The sequence below is a fragment of the Leptidea sinapis genome, chromosome 31, assembly GCF_905404315.1.
Source record: "Leptidea sinapis chromosome 31, ilLepSina1.1, whole genome shotgun sequence".
NCBI classification, from domain to species: Eukaryota; Metazoa; Arthropoda; class Insecta; order Lepidoptera; family Pieridae; genus Leptidea; species Leptidea sinapis.
The window spans coordinates 9,970,907-9,987,431 of record NC_066295.1 but is presented as its reverse complement, the minus strand read 5'-3'; positions in this window follow the sequence as shown (position 1 = coordinate 9,987,431).

Below are 16,525 nucleotides of genomic sequence, written 5' to 3'. Positions count from 1 at the left end.
AAGATAAATATTAATAAGTATACCATGTATTATTATTGTTTTAGAAATAATAGGCATTTTTTTTTCAAAATTGGTTCTTTTAGAATTCTTTTTGAGGTCACTTCAAAAACCCAGCACCGCTTCGGAAACAAATGGCGCTCTGATAAAGAAAAATATCATCACTATTTAGACCTGTTCTTATCTCTCTAAGAATTAACATAATCTTTCGTTCGGGCTTCGTATTTCGAATACCCCGTATGTCGGTATGTAGCGCATAATTTTGGCCAACTAAGTACGTGTTAATTCTATATGATACCTTCTTGCTATAACCTTTAAGCCTTTAATTCAGACAATTTACATAGTTATCGTAAATTAGCACTAGTAACTTAAAATATTTAGTGAAATACTTAATATTCTGGAGCAGCCTAGCGAAACTCTTTATGGAAAAAGCGATTCACTCGATTGTATGAAACGTGCAGTCATCGATAGATTGACAGGTGACGGCTATAATCCTATAAAAACGGAGATAGTCGGAATCCACTACGTTTAAAGCAACTGTTCGCCTTCAAACTTAGCCGGATTATACTTCGGCGCCATATTGTAATTACTATTTCAAACTTATGTCAAATCACTGCACGTTTCATACTAAACTAAATTTCAATTTTTACTTAGGCAGTCCCACCTCTTATTACGTAGTATTTACATCCTCTTTAGTCTACCTACTTCTTTATTATAATGACAAAAATCTCGGTGTACTTTTATCACTCTATATTAACATTTAAATATATTTTCTACTTCTGAATTCGGACAGCGCATATCTGAAAAACAGATTCATGCAAGCAGTAAGAGATAGACTGAATATTGGGGAAAGCCGTTAATTAGTAATAAAGAGTTTATGCAGCAAGAGGCGCGACTGCCTAAGTAAAAATAAAAATTTAGTTTAGTATGAAACGTGCAGTCATTTGAAATAAGTTTGAAATAGTAGTAATTACAGTATGGACCCCAGCGGGGATCGAACTTGCACACCTATTACTCGATAGACTATATAAATTCTTCCTTGTGCGGTGTTTCCGGGACGATACGACATGGGTGCCTTCAAAAAAAGCGCATACACCTTCCTTCAAGGCCGGCAACGCTCCTGCGATTCCTCTGGTGTTGCAAGAGAATGTGGGCGGTGGTGATCACTTAACACAAGGTGACCCGTACGCTCGTTTGTCCTCTTTTTCCATAAAAAAAAAAAGCAATTACATTAGGCTTAAGACTTACAAAACATTGTTTTGTACTCAGCACTTATAAAGAACTGTATTTCGATGAAATTAAGCAGATTTCAAAAGGACGCGATTATTGCGGTAATTGTTGAAATTCAATAAAACAAGAGATTTGCATACGATCTGTATTCAAGTCGTATAAGGACAGGCAGTATTGTTTTTTGTTCGTCTATAAATTACGCCCGAATTGGAAATGCTCGTATCCTGTTCATACTAATTACTAACATTTAGCACACTATACAGGTCGATGACCATATAAAAATGGATTTTTCATTTCTCAGACTTGGAAAGTAATGTTGCTTTGATCTGATTGAAGAAAATGCTACTTCCCTCCATAGAGAGGGAATAACTCATACAAATTACTTCCCACCTAAGGGCCAAAATGAACTTTAAAAATAGAACTGCTGTCAGCTGTAAAGAGTTTTATGTAAACAAACTAATTAAAAAAAATGCTGCGGCCATGTGACTTTCTAAACAGCCAGTGTATACTTAGTGCAAACTTATTTGAGCGGAATAAGCCGCAACAATTACGCGGTGAGTTCCATATTTAAAATTCAAAAAGTCGACATAAATTGTCCTAATTTGACAATTTTAATTTTAAATAGGTACTACTAATATTATTATTATATATTATCAATAAATAGTTTAGATAAACAACTACTTTTATTTTCCTCGTATTCGAAATGAAAAGTAGAGTGTTTAACACGGGTAAAAGAATCAATTCCTACTCGGACTATAGCCGCCCTTGCTGCGCTCGGGCGTCTAAATAACTCGAGAATTGATTCTTTCGACCCTCGGTTAACAATCTACTGTTCTATACCAAGGTTATGAGTTCATGTTTCAATTAACAATTTGGCTTTACTTTCCTAAAAATTAAAACGAAAAGTTTATTATATCACGATGTGTCCGCAGTGCCGTTCAGGATTCTTGAAAAACGCAAGAAGTCTGAGCGGCACTACGACAACTTTCGTCACCTTGAGACATAAGATTTTAAGTCTCATTTGCCCAGTAATTTCACTAGCTTAGTAGCTTATCACGCACACTAAAGTAATATTCCTGGCCTGTTTTTGTCGGTTGTCTAACAGCAAGAGACTCTATCTAGGCGTATATCTTCTAATACATAAAATTGTCGTGTCATGTGTGTGTTAAACTTTGAACTCCTCCGAAACCGCTTGACCGATTCTCATGAAATTTTGAGTACATATTGGGTAGGTCTGAGAATCGGCCAACATCTATTTTTCATCCCCCTAAATGTTAAGGGTGGTCCACACGATGAGTCAGCATTAACAAATACATACAACTTCAAATTTTCACCCATCTACGATCAACAGTTACCTTTGTATCCCGATTTTAATATCGGCAATACAACGTTTGCTTGGTCAGCTTGTTATGTTGTTATAGATAGATAGATGTTGTTAGAGATAGATAGTTATAATAGATAGAATATTATATATAGATAGATCCTAATATTTCGATCAAATAATAAAAAATATTTAACAGTCTTGTTGATATGCAAACAAATACTAAACAAATATATTGTAAATATTCATTAATATTGTACAGCTTGAAGAAGATAGAAAATGAATAAATGAATATTATTACAACAAACAATAGATCACGGAAGCGGTTTTGAATCATAAATGTATATTTAATCATTGTTTCTCGCCTAAACGCTGCCATTTTTTACTTTAAAAAAACATTATTCGACGTAAAACATAACCTCGGAAATAAAACGCTTTCTGTAAGTAAAATTTAATATAAACAATTTTTTTTTTTAAGTGATAACCCACTCTTATGGAATTAATTACATAATATAAATTTTAAAACAAAATTTATGAACGATGCGGGACTCGAACCCGCGAGCTCTTGTGTTCGGTGCGAGCGCTCTTTCCACTGAGCCAACCGTTAGAGTGACGGATCGTTGATAAATCTGTATCTTGTTCAAGTCTCAGGTTGTCGCTTCATCTACAGGATCTTCTTTACAATTGATAATCTGCTCAACGAATGCAAATATTGCGGTTTAGCAGGTTATCAACCGTATAGTATTATTTCTTAAATTTAATTTATGTAATTTTAATAAATTTGTGTGCTATGTATATTTTTTTAGACATGTTTACAGTTTTCTCTATTAAAACTCAGCTATTTCGGCGTTTGAATTCATATTTGTGCGTTTAGTCCACGCTTTATAAGGTCGGCAACGCTCCTATGATTCCTCATACATTACATACATTCAAGCAAGCCCCATGATGTATGCCCGTTCGTCCTTCTGTTTCATAAAGAATTTCATACATTTGTAGAAAAATCAATTTTGTAATAAAGAAGGTATTATACAACCATATATATTGAGTTATTATAAGGTATACAACCATAAATATTCCTCTGGTGTTACAAGAGAATGTGGACGGCGGTGATCACTTAACACCAGGTGACCCGTACGCTCGTAAGTCCTCCTATTCCATAAGAAAAAAACAATGAAAATATTATTTTACGTGTTACGTGTATTCAATATGGTTAAATTATTTTTATACAATTAGAGAGAAATTATTTTTTCACTTCTCATGCTTTGAAATTGCTTATTTGTGCACGATATAGGCTGCACAAAATCGATTTTTGTGCACAAGTGCATAAACGTATCTACTCATAAATGTATCTATATTGAGGCAAAGAAAATGAGCCATACAGCCAAACACAATAAAAAGTTCAGAGATAGATTTGTTATTTTATAATATTTACTTATTTTATTTGCCTCATGTGTTTTTTAAGACATAAAAGATATTAAAATTTTAATTAAAGTACGGTAGGTTATTTAATTAATAAAAAAAATATATATATTACAAAATTAATTTAATAGTAGGCTGTATAGGTCTGGCCCAAGCCTATCAATGTCGTAAGATTAAAAAAATAAAAAGCGGGGGGAAGCGGGTCTTGTTTTTTCGTGTGTTTATTAATTTCTTCAAGTTTGCTTAAATTGGTTAAAATGTCCATGTTATACTACTGTTTTATTTCCTCGCAATCGAAATGAAAAGCATAGTTTATAACTCGTCCACAAAACCATTTTATCCTCGCCTCGACATTACTATCAGGATAATCTAAAAATCTAAAAATTCCCGGATAAAAATGGATGGTGTTGTGCACTCGTTGTAAAATCTATTATTATTTAATTATAAAACTTTTATGTATAAATTGAAATTTATTTAATTCTCGTTCATTTGTTACGGAGAGACATACTATGAGTTACTATTCATGGCTTCATGGTAGCTGAGGTATGATACAAATGGTCTAGTTGAGCAGCTAACGTCAGGGTGTCGAATTTGCGTGACGGTGTGCGCGCGCATCAGAAACGCAGAAGTTAACTTGAAACCTTTTTTTGCCTTTTATCAAAAGAGTTTCACATGCGCCCACAGAATATACAAGTACTAAAACTAAAATCTAAATTAGACCACTCGTTGTCACAGATCGAGATACACTGCGGTGTTTAATATAATTAAATTAATTACATGTAAGTTTCTTTTTATTTGTTTAACTAGCTGTTCCCGCCCGCTTCACTGGCGAATTTTAAAAGGAAATAAATTAATTAAGTAACGTTGGAATTCAAAAAATAAGTAGCCATCTAGGATAAATTTCGCATCGAATGGTGGTAGTTTCATGTCGATACGATCAGTGGTTTAGGCGTGATTGAGCCTCAAACAAGACCATTTTCACTATATATATAAATAGATTATTTCACTTGTTTCTTGTTTTGTTATAGGTTACAATATATACAGGGTGGCCCACCCAAACCGGTCAGTATGGGGATTTCAGAATATATAAGAGATAGAAGAATATCTTCTAAGGAACCACGATATCGATTTTAGAGAAAACAAAAACTGCATTCATAGATTCTCAAAAAAAAATCATACTCGACTCCGGAATCGAACCCGGTCATTTTGGAACAAAAATACATTTTTGTTTTATAGCCATATTGATAGTGTACGTTGTAAGGAGTGATTGTTGCTATGAAACCTTGTGTCTAAAATTAAAAGGAATTGCTTTATTTGATATTGTTTCATGTAAGTTGTCGGTTTTACTCGTTAAAAAATATAGGCAATAATCAATCGTCATGTTGTCTGGGTATACCAGTAAAAAGATTTTATTTTGCTGTTATGTGAAAATGGAATGTGAACTTCTAAGATTGCCGAATTTCAATTTTAACAAATGAACGCTTAATGTCTGCGTACCAATAAAACTATGTTTTTGCTGTTACATATTTGAAAATGGAACGTGAACGTTTTAATTTCAGACACAAAATTTCATAGCAACAATCACTTCTTACAATATACACTATCAATGTGGCAATAAAACAAAAATGTCTTTTTTTTCCAAACTGAACGGGTTCGATTCCGGAGTCGTGTATGATTTTTTTTTTGAAAATCTGTGAATGCAGTTTTTGTTTTCTCTAAAATCGATATCGTGGTTCCTTAGAAGATATTCTTCTATCTCTTTTATATTTTAAAATCCCCATACTGACCGGTTTGGGTGGGCCACCCTGTATAGGTATACAGTTACTATATTATATAATCTCTAAGGCGCACCGTCAAATCGCCCAACGGAAGACCAGCGCTGGTTTTCAAACCAGCAAACATGCTGAGTTGGGCCCATCCAATTTTACTTACGTTTAATTTTTTAAGTTTTAATTTTTCAGCCAATTGTAACGTGTAATAATATCTAAGAAGTTGTTCTTTAAATATCTTTGTTACGTTTACATATTCAATGCCACTGAGCACCGTCCGCTGGGATCTCGCACTGCCAAGTGTCAACGACATTCGCCACCTGTCACCTAAAAAGTTAAACACGCTAATTAAGCGGCTGATTTAACGTTACGTATTTGCTCCGAGACGCTCCTTAATAAATTATCAGTTTGGACATGTTCATTCTGCTACCCGGTAATAATCACTGGACTATGACGTCACATCGTCGCTTTGTTACGGTGTGCAAAAGAAGCATCACTAGAATATTGTAACTACATACCCCCTTATTCATAATTGTCCGCTAGCTTAAGGCGAAGGGTAAACAGAAAACATGCAAACAAGGTGTTTTTAGACAAGTTTTGTGGTGAAAATATTGGATTTGGAGCTATGAACACTATTTTATCCTGTTACACATACCCTTAAGTCTTACTTGTAGGTTGCTAATGCTTATTGTTGGTTAAAGTTAGCACTCCAGAACTATTATGAACTACCAGTTTTCTTTGCAATTAAACAAGTTTTTCTCGGCATCATGCATTTGTTTAGTATACTACTATCATAAAAGTTGTTCTTATAGATTTTACTTTATTGGCTTTGTTACATAGGAGCCGTGAACTCATATCGCTCAAGGTCGCCGGCATTTAGTGTCGCCTTAAAAGCAGAAGCTACAGTGTTATTTTCATTCTGACTTAGGTCAATAGAAGAAGACAGAGTGAGAATTAGCAATGCTTTAAGTTAGCAGACTATTATGAATAAGGGGCATTGTATAAATCAAAGTTACTTCCCGCTGTTTGTCCCTATGTATGCTTAAATCTTTTAAACTACGCAATGGATTGTGATTTGGTTTTTTTTAATAGATAGAGTGATTCAAAAGGAAGATTAATATATTACATGCATAATATAACAGAGAAACACTGATAATTTTAGAGATTTCTAATCATCGTCAAGAAACACATTTTTTTTGCGCTTACATTGCAATCACTGGCTGAATACTACGAGAAAGATCAACATAATGTACTACAGTATTATACACTTTAATAAGGTCTTCAAAAAAGTCCGCGATGGTATATGTCTACCTCTTAGGGATAACCCACATTAACTATTTGTATCCTTTACTTTTTACGAGAAATAATGGACTATTTACGAAGCGATTTTAAGCAATACATGGTGTTTTTAGACAAGTTTTGTGGTGAAAGTATAGCATTTGGAGCTATGAACACTACTTAATCCTGTTACACATATCCTTAAGTCTTATTTGTAGGTTGCTAATGCTTGCTGTTGGTTATAGTTAACACTGCCGAGCCTTTTTGAACTACCACTTTTCTTTGAAGTTAAACAAGTTTTTTGGCATGGCGTGACGCATTTTTTTGGTACTTCTCTCAGAAATGTTATTCTTATAGCTTGTACTTTATTGTGTAGGTTCATTTATTCAGATTAGTAGTGAATAACGAGGATTGTACGCATATAAACTGTTTTCCACGCAAGAGTTTTGGAAATATTGGCTTTGTTACATAGATGGCGGGCCGGCAGCCGTGAACTCATATCGCTAAAGGTCGCTGGCATTTAGTGTCGCCTTAATATAGATTAATATGGCTCTTTACAGCGTGTAATTTAAATGAATATTTTTGAAGATATTACAGATTGACATGATTGACACATGTACATTTATTTTTACTATTAACTAGCAAAGAAGTCTGTCCGGGCAGCAAGTTATTAATAAATAATCAACCATTTATATATTCAGTATGATGTAAAGGTAGTGTTGTTATAATTATTATTATTATTTGAATGATGAAAGATCATTGAAAGAATTTGAGTTAAGTCAAGAAAGTATTTATTTTTCTGGCAGTATTATTATAGCGACACAGAACAAAAGAAACTACGCAACTATTAACAATAAAAGTCAAAATAACGGTAATTTCAAATTCAAATTCAAGTATTTTTATTCAAAATAGGATTTAAAATCACTTATTGAACGTCAAAAACTACCACCCATTCAAAAGAGACTGCCTCAGACCTGAGAAGAATGGGCGCAAGAAACTCAGCGGGCTTTTTTTTTAAATATACAATATGGATTACAATGTAATATCGTACAATAAACAGTCCGTGGTGTCATTAAGAAAATCGTTTATGCTATAATAACATTTCCCACACAAACGTTTTTTAACAATTCTTTTAAATTTCGTAACACATTTGTTTTCTGGGATCATATTGTAGAAGCAGATACATCGCCCAACAAAAGACTTACTAACTCGAACCAACCGAGTAGTAGGCATAACAAGTTTATGTTTGTTCTTCGTGTTAACATTATGAATGTCACAGTTTCTAGAAAATTCCTCAATGTGCTTATGAACATACAGAACATTATCAAAAATGTATTTAGAGGCAACAGTCAAAATGTTTATCTCTTTAAATTTTTCTCTTAATGATTCTTTAGGACCTAGGTTATAAATCGCGCGAATAGCCCTCATCTGCAGCACAAAGATAGTATTAATATCGGCCGCACTGCCCCATAACAATATACCATAGGACATAATACTATTGAAACTGCTAACAGTACTGACTGCAATAGGACGATTGCGAGGGTTGAAAGAGGAACGGGAGGGGTCTTCACGTTACAGCGAGGTCCTGAGATAATGTGGCCTTGTAATAAGTAAGTAGGCTTCATCGGAGTACAATTTGCTCAATGACATTATAACACATTTTAACATTATAAGTTTGATAAGGTTAAGGGCTCCTTCATATTAGGTGTTTTTATTCGATTTTATAATAAAATACCTGGCAATATACTAGGACTCTCTCAGTACAAATTCAAGAAATATTTTTAAACTTGTTGGACAAAGATGGCTTTAGCATAGCAGATTATATAGATGACTAGATGATCTACCAAACGTTGTATTGCCGATATTAAAATCGCGATACAAAAGTAACTGTTGATCGTAGATGGGTGAAAATTTGAAGTTGTATGTATTTTTAACGCTGTCTCATAATCAAACAAATTTAAAAAAAAATGTCAAAAAGATTAAAAAAAAATTAAAATAAAATTTTGTGTGACCACCCTTAACATTTTGGGGGATGAAAAATAGATGTCCGATTCTCAGACCTACCCAATATGCACTCAAAATTTCATGAGCCGATTCTCAGGCCGTTTCGGAGGAGTTCAAAGTTTAACACCATGACACGAGAATATTATATATTAGATAATGATGCATGGTTCTTTACTGGTTCTACGCACACCTAAAATTGTAAATTATATTTAGTATTCTAAGCAAATTTGTTATTATTTGATTTAAACGATGCGCTGGGAGTTTTTTATCAGTTCTTCTCCCCGCGTCCCTTTACAAAATGATTTAGCTTTTACCAAATGTTGTTGCAATATGTATATTATAGTCACTCCCTGTAAGTAATTTTTTTGAAGTAAAACTTTTTTGGAATCGTTATGATTTGAAACTCGATGAAACGAAAAATCGTGACGATATAGACATAAACAGGTAAATCTGTAGGGTTCAGCCGGCGAGAGAATGAGATAGGAAGCATTATCTATACTATGTTTTGGTACCAGGCGATCATAGATGAAGAAGAGATTGTCTTATGTACGACTGGAGTATACCTTAATATATTATGACGTCATGCTCTCGACGTATTACTACATAGACACCAGAAGAATATAAATATGGTAGCGGTGATAGTAACGCCTTTCATAGCGGTTGAAATCATGTGTTATCATAGCAACATGTACCAGGACTACATATGCAGTTTAGAGGTTTAATATAAATTTTGCATACATGAAATTTTGATACAGCGATACCAATGATTCAGTTTTTGGACGCCAAATTAAATTTGAAAATGTGCAGCAGTCGCACTACATTAGTCTCATTATCTTGAAGTCAATTTATTTTAAGGTTTCACTTCTACCACGTGTGAATTGCACAAATGTGTTTTATATGATGGCCTGCTAGTCACATAATATAATATATATTTAAGTGAACAGTGTGCAATAGGTTTTATATTGTCAGCTCAGGAGCGTTGAGTGCACTAGTTAATTTGTGTGTTAGTCAGTAAGAACCCTCCGACCCGCCTTGTATTGCCACAATAAGAGTGCTTGAAACAAAGAAAGCGGAATGAGAGGTTTTAAGTTAAAACTTTATTTTTTTGTAAACTTGAATGTTTTTGAGTTGTTTCTTTTTTTTATGAATATAAGGAACGAGACGAGCAGGACGTTCAGCTGATGGTAATTGATACGCCTTGCCCATTCCAATGCAGGCTGGATTCTTGAAAAACCCCAAAAACTTTGGGCAGCACTGCAACTGCGGTCGTCATCTTGAGACATAAGATGTTAAGTCTCATTTGCCCAGTAATTTTACTAGCTACGGCGCCCTTCAGACCGAAACACAGTAATGTTTACACATTACTGCTTCACGGCAGAAATAGGCACAGTTGTGGTACCCATAATCTAGCCGGCATCCTGTGCAAAGGAGCCTCCCACTGGTGGGGTTTCTGACAAATGCATAACGTTACATTGAATAAGATAATAAAATATCCAAATGATAATTCTACTATTATAAATTACTAAAGCTGACTGGAACCGATAAGTTACCAATTATCAAACGAAGGTTAGAAATAAACGAAAATGCCAAAAACTTACCTTCAAATAAACTTACTGTTTTATAAGTGTATTCAATTAATTATAAAATTATAATTTATTATAATTATAAAATTATAAATTTATATTTAAAATATATGAAATTATTAAGTATTATTGTGTTTTACTTAAAAACAACATGATATATTTACGTCAAGCAAAATTTAATGTTAACTCATTGCCTTCAGAAAAAATATATAATATCTTCAATAGTTCAAAACTACATGCATAGTTATACAAATTAAATTTGCAACCAAACTTTATGAACAATGCGGGACTCGTACTCGCGCCCTTTGCGTTGCGTCCGAACGCTCTTACCAACTGAGCCAATCGTTCGAGTGACGCATGGATCGTAAATACGCATATTTTTGTTTTAAATAATATACATCGCTATATAAAGAAAAAAGTATTAAAATACCGAGAATATACCTACCTGAAAGTATTTAAAAAGCTTATTACAAATAGCTATCCGACGCGAACACTAATCGCCCGCCATTTTGTCGCGCTTGAAGAACATGAGCAGTGACGTCATAGTTATAATAATAATAAAGCCTATTTATTTCCAATCTACTATTAAGTTACATTCTTACAGTTATAGACCAGGGTCGATAATTTTTGAAACCATAAAAAATTACAGTAGGATGAAACCCATTGGTAAAGGACGAGAATATAACAAAAATTAAGGAAAAAATAAATTACGGGCGATCTGAGGTCGGGAAGTGGAAAAGGGGGGGTGTTTTAGGGTAAAAAACGGTTTATCTCGATTTCCGGCAAAACTACAAGTCCTATGGCAAAAAATTAATTGGCAAAGTTGTAGGTAATAAAGAGATCTACAACTTTTGTAATTACACTTTTTTCACATAACCTCAAAATTTAGGTGAAAAATAAAAAACCAAGTTCTTGGTTTTTTTTATATCTTTTTCAAAAAAAAAATCTACGAAATTTGGTGAAAACTTACCTTATTATGTCCCAAATACACTGTAATTTATTTGATTTATAATATTTATTTTTTCGCCTTATTTTAACTTAATATCAAAAAAGCACCCTAATTTTCAATCGAAAATTCTGACGTCCCGACCTCAGATCGCCCGTAATTTATTTTTCCCTTAATTTTTGTTATATTCTCGTCCTTTTCCAATGGGTTTCATCCTACTATTATTTTGTTTCACTTTTTATCATTTTCAAAGGCTTCGGCACTGGTCTATTATATCTATGAATAAATCTATTATAATAAATATTACGGGTTCGAATCCCGGTAGGTGCAAACATTTATATGATGAATATAGATGTTTGTTTCCGAGTCATGGATGTTTATATGTATGTTTAAGTAAGTATATTGTATTAAATATATCGTTGTCTTGTAACCATAGTGCAGGCTATGCCTAGTTTGGGGAAAGATAATTTGTGTAAAAGTGTGTCAATACTATTATTTACATAGATAAGAAAAAAAATATATAATTTTTATTTGTATTAATGACTGTTGTTATGTACTATCTTCATCATTATTGATTGGAACCCCTTCTTTGGTATAGGCCTCCTCCAGCCTTTTCCATGCCTCTCTGTCCATTGCTATCTCTTTCCATAAGTATCCTGCTGTCGCTTGAATGTCTTCTATCCACCTTATCCTAGGAAGTCCTACTCTCCTTTTTCCTATTGGCCCTTCCCACATAGTTGCCTCTGGGGTCCATCTATTGTCTCTACATCTTGCTATATGTCCAGTCCACTACCACTTGGAAGTGGACGTCATATTTAGTAACAAACAAATAAACTGAGTATATTATCCAAATGTTTTGAGTTTTCTTTACTGTCAATTCCGTCAATATTAAGTCTTTAAACAATTCGACATGTGTTTCGCTTCTACACGAGGCATCCTCAGGAGATGTTGACTCGCTAAAATCTGGCACGAGACTAGGTTCTCAGGTCACCAAAGAAAACTCAAAACATTTGGATAATTTTGGATTTCCGTAATTTTGGAGTATATTATGTGGAATACTAACCTTTGTCACCATATTTTAACTTCAAATTTTCTCTGGGAAATGATTTTGCTTTACAAATATTTGAATTTCCGAGAAATTATTAGACATTTTGAAAATAATTTCTTGCTCTTATTAAAATTATCATCAAAAATATAAGGGTTAAATCAAAATAAGAAATTGTATTAAAAATATTTGATAGTTCTTAAATTACATTTCATCGAATATGTATTATATATTCGATGAAATGTAATTTAAGCACTTTTTTCAATAAAATAAACTGTTCATAATAAAATCAGTATTTGAGTATTAATAGTCATATACCAATAAATTAGTTTCGGTAAGTAAAATAAAACTTTAACGAGGACAAAATTGAGGATGAAAGGTCGTCGACCCTGCTCGTGAAAACCCAGCTCATAGCAGGCGAGCTTGAGAGGCTTCTACGCAGTACTTCATTTTTTTATGTATCGTTTGGTGCATTGTTTAATTATTTCTACTTATATTTCACGTTATCAAAGTTATTTAAACTAATATTTTGTGTTTTTGTATGTATGTTTGTAATATTTTCACACAAAAGCTACTGGACCAATTTCAAAAATTGTTTCACCATTAGAAAGCTGTATCTTTACTGAGTGACATAAGCTATATTAAATTTTGAAAAAAAAAGGATCTCTAGTAAAAATTAAATAATACTACCCAAGGTGTGGAGTTTTACTTTTTAAAGGTCGATAAAAGTGCCAAAAATAATCAAACCATATTATTCAAACCTCTGTATTAATCCTTATCCCATATATATTGAATATATTTATTGAAGACCGTTTCAATACCTGCGAAATACTTTTTAAATCATTAAAATCGGACATTCCATTCAAAAGATATAACGAATTCAAAAATGTCAATCTAAAGAAATGCGGTGCGGGTGGGCCCGCGCATCGTAATCTTTTTATTTTAGCGTCTACGCGGACAACGACGCGGGAAGCAGCTAGTATCTTAATATATATAAATCCAGTGTCCTGATGTTTGTTTCCAGTGAACCCCTAAACTAATGAACGGATTTCAATGGAGTATTTTTATGGAGTAGATTACTTCATGGAGTGCAGTTTAGTCGAACTTGAGAGATAGGATTAAACGTTTTTATTTCGATTTGGGACCCATAATGATTTTTATTTCCAATATTTGTTTTGTATGGACATATTTTCTCTACGACGGTTTGACATTCTGCTGTGAAACAATTTCAAAACAGTTAACAAAATAATTCTTGATATTATGAAATATTATTAATAAATTCATATAAAACAGTATTTTATTTATTGTGTTACAGAACAACGTCTGTCGGGACAGCTAGTAAGCTAATCATTACATTTTAATGTATTTAACGGAATTAATACATTAAAAGTGCCACTTTGTTTTACTTATGAGATATTGTACAAGTTAAATTAGGTGTCAAGAAGCAATCTATGTAATTATAATTAACAAGCTGACCCGACAGACGTTGTTCTGTTCATAATAAAAAAAAACACATGCGGATGGAATTTTGGAAAATCCGTTCTTAGCTGACCTCTACTCGGTGAAAAGAATATTCCTACCAAATTTTAAGTCTTTAGCTCTAATGGTTCCAGCGATATCGTGATGAGTGACTATATACGTGTAAATCTCTAATATATATACAGATAATGAAATAAATATAAACAATTTGTTATCTTTTTTATATGACCGTTCGAGTGACGTATCGTTTATAAATCTTGTATGTTGTTTGTAAGAAAATATACTTGAATATTAGTGCTTCACTACAGAATACAGAGACAGTCGACACTGGTAAAATTTTCATTAAATTATATTGTATTTTTGAACCGACTTAATAACAGGTAATATCTAATGTCTGTAGGATGATCTACTATCGACAAAATTGAATAGTGACTCACGTTAATGTTATTTTCTACAGTCATAATAAACAAGTAGGTCGTAATTAGTTTGAACATACATTTTTTAAGTAACTGTTATCATTTTATTAGACACTGACAGACCACCAATTGTCATACAATCTTTTATGTGCAAATATAAACCTAAAAGCCTTTATTATTTAAAAAAAAACTGAATATTAAACTATTTACCACAGATAATTTATATATCTACATAGAATCTCTTGCTGTTAGACAACCGATAAAATTTGGCCAGGAATATAATATTAGTGTGCGTGACAAGTTACGTCTTACACTCGCGATTTGTATGACACTTTGTGTTAGTGTGCGTGTATTGCTCGAAATAGAGGTTAGTTCTAAACTCATTTTTTTTCCACATTTTCACAGGTTTCAAAGTCTATCTAGACGTATAAATGATCTAAGCTATTTACGAAGATACCTTAAAAAGCAACAAGAAGTTAAATAATAAAAAAAAAGTACAACTGTACTTACCAGATTGAAAGTAAAATCCATGGTCTTCCTTTTATGGCTGATGAATATTATATCGCAAAAAATAAACCTTATGATGAAGGCTTTCGATCGGTATGATAAATCTATGGGGTATTATTCAATTTTTTTTAGAAACAATTTTTTTTCTAAATCTACAAACTGCAACTTTAAGCGTCTGTCCTTGAGCTTTTCAAATTCAAATTCAAATATTTTTATTCAAAATAAGATTTAAAATCACTTATTGAACGTCAAAAACTACCACCCATTCAAAAGAGACTGCCTCATGAGAAGAATGGGCGCAACAAACTCAGCGGGCTTTTTTTTAAATATAAAATATGGATTACAATGTTTGATTACAATCTTTATCTATTGCTATTGCAATGCTGCTTTCAGGGGAAACTGCACTTGACGTTTACAATACACTCGTGTTGTCTTTTTAGTTATAGATGTGATGTGCTTGTGTCGCACGCACGACATGACGCGGCGGGAGCGACACCGGTTCCAAAAATAACAATAATTGTAACTACATTGTATTGATTATTAAGTTGTAGAAGAATACGCAATAATTATTGTATTTTTTAGTGCAAATTATATTGTTTAAAAATAGAATTTTTCAGTCGGTTGTTTTTTGTTAATTATTTTTATGTACAAACAGGAAAGAGGATCATGTGATAGAAAGTGGTCATGCAACCGACCCTGGCCGTCCACAACACCAGAGGTCAAGAGATGCGTTGCAGGCCTTTAAGTTGTAATGAAAATATCATATTTTCATTGGTCATACATATACGAATTTTTAAGCAATTCGTACGTCTTCTATCTGTAAATGTATACAATTCTATAACAAAGTCCCAGCCACTGTTCAGGCATTATCTATAAATAAATTTAAATGTTTTTATAAAAAATGGCTCTGTCGTAAATCCTATTACTCCAATGCTGAATATCTAAATGATCGGACAGCCTGGGACTAGATTGTGATTATTTTATAGCGATAGAAATGACTGTACAATATTGTATATTTTTATTGAAAAGTGCGCAAAAAAAGAATGCTGGGAGAGTTTCTTGCGCCGCTTCATCCCTCTCAGAGCGCCATTTGTTTCCGAAGCGGTGGTAGTATCTAGTAGTTATTAGAAATGACATCAAAAAGAATTGTAAAGGAATCAATTAAATATAGGTCAATATAATAGGTCAAGATAAAGGTCAATGTAATATGAATTCTACAAAATGTGGTATTTCTAATTTATATTATATTACGAGCGACCGCCCACAACTGTTCCCTAGTAGATTTCTAGATCAAACGAACGAATTGGATTTTGAATACAATTTCAGTGGATTAAGTTTCTTTTATCGTCTTACGGCCGTTCCTAATATTCAGTCTATCTCTTACTTGAGATAAAAATCGTAATTATCATTGACTTTTCTGTCCCAATAACCTTATCGACGGTAACTCACCTTATCCGTGCACGCTGTCTGTCAATGGGACGACGTATAGCTTACCAGCGATATAAAGTTTGTATGGAAATTGCAATTCAGG